General features: G+C 44.4%; 1 pseudogene; it reads right to left on the reverse strand.

Moving 5' to 3' along the window:
- Positions 1-1,491: 1,491 nt before the first annotated feature.
- LOC126249904 (5S ribosomal RNA) lies at positions 1,492-1,609 on the reverse strand (annotated as a pseudogene).
- Positions 1,610-1,948: the final 339 nt, after the last annotated feature.

Here is a 1,948-nt window from a genome sequence, read left to right on the forward strand (position 1 = left end):
ACTGACAATGAATTCACAGAATCAGTAGCGAATGTTTGTATTTAGGGCAGCTGGAAACAGATGTATGGACAGTACAGGAAATACATAGAAGAATAAAGTCACTTTATAGCCCCGTTTATGAAATATTTAGGGTTCTCAAAACTACACTTCCGATGTGCCTCAAGCGGCAAATTTACAATCAATCTACGACAGATCCATACTGAAATTACCAACAGGGGAACAAACGAAAGGATCAGGGAACAGACTGGAGAGGAAAACGTAATAAAAATGAAATGGTGGTGGTGGGTCATGTAGACATGCGAATGGATGGCAGGTGAACCAACGAAGGTCTTTGCTGGATGGCGAGGAATAATACTGAGACGGCGACCTAACTGAAGATGGGTATACGTAGGTAACAGAAAACAGCGCGGTAACGAATCACTGAAGACAGAGTCAGCTGATATCGAGATCGAGCAATGTAGTCTGCTCAGTTGCCCATGACTGATGGTGTTCTTTTTCCTGATCTTATCGTGTTTCTTCGCGGGACCGGCATGTTGTTTTGGATTTGGCGCTGTTATGGCAGAGGGTGGCCGGAAGCCTTCCTGTCACTCCCCACCCCTGGGACGGAATTTGAAAGCTCGATTCATGAAAAAAATAGAATTTTACAGGGGACAGATATATTTACTTAACAAGCAATTTGAGAGGGGAAAATTTCTTACAATTAACAAATTTCGGACAGTTATGAATATGTTTTAATACAGTCTTTGCATGTACACAAAATTTTTGATAGTTTATTAATTGCTGTAGAAGAACAATTTTCTTTTTCAAAACTCACTTTATGCTCAAACTAGATCAGTGGTACCTGAATGTTAACTGTCTGTTTTTTCATTAAAATTATAAAATATTTTTTTCTCTTCTACACACCTTCAGGGGACTCTTCAACCTCACAAAATCTCTGTGACATGTCGTGATCTTCATACTCTTCACTATTTGCAGAGAACATGTCATGGTTGGTTGGTTTCGGGGACGGGACCAAACAGCGAAGTCAGCGGTCCGATCAGATTAGGGAAGGAACCATCCCGGCGTTTGGCTGAAGCGATTTAGGGAGATCACGAAAACATAAATCAGGATGGTCGGATGCGGGTTTGAACCGTCGTTCTCCCGAATGTGAGTCCAGTGGGCTAACCACTGCGTCACCTAGCTCGGTGTATCTCATTGTGGAAACTTGCTACATCCTTAGGAATGGTAAAGAAACGCATTACGTTCACTACATCCTTTTTTTCTCCACTCATATAGTTTGTCTTGGGTATAAGCACTCCGCCTTAAGGCCACGAGTGGCCTACCGGAACCATCCGACCGCCGTGTCATCCTCATGGAGGATGCGGATAGGAGGGGTGTGGGGTCAGCGCACCGCTCTCCCGGCCGTAATGATGGTATTCTTGACCGAAGCCGCTACTATTCGGTCGAGTAGCTCCTCAATTGGCATCACGAGGCTGAGTGCACTCCGAAAAATGACAACAGCGCATGGCGGCCTGGATGGTCACCAATCCAAGTGCCGACCACGCCCGACAGCGCTTAACTTCGGTGATCTCACGGGAACCGGTGTATCCACTGCGGCAAGGCCGTTGCCTTGGGTATAAGCACAGCACGTTTTATGACTCTGAACGAAGGAATCTTCTTCTTCAAAACATCACACTTCCGACCCAGGAAAATACACGTTTTAACATCACATTGAGTCTTACCATTATTCCTCGTACATCCATCACTTTGAAATGCAAGGTAGCCTTCAGTATTTCTGTAGAAATCCGCCTGAAGTTGTAGGAAAGCCATTCTTCTCCCCACACCTGTACCTTTCCAAATTTCGCTAGAATATTCCTGTATTTACAAGGTGACGTGATTTCTTCATTCTTCCGATATTCCTTCTCTCTATTAAAAACACGATCCGGTAGCATGAAACTATGTCCGCTAA

The sequence above is a fragment of the Schistocerca nitens genome, chromosome 3 (assembly GCF_023898315.1).
Source record: "Schistocerca nitens isolate TAMUIC-IGC-003100 chromosome 3, iqSchNite1.1, whole genome shotgun sequence".
Lineage (NCBI taxonomy): Eukaryota > Metazoa > Arthropoda > Insecta > Orthoptera > Acrididae > Schistocerca > Schistocerca nitens.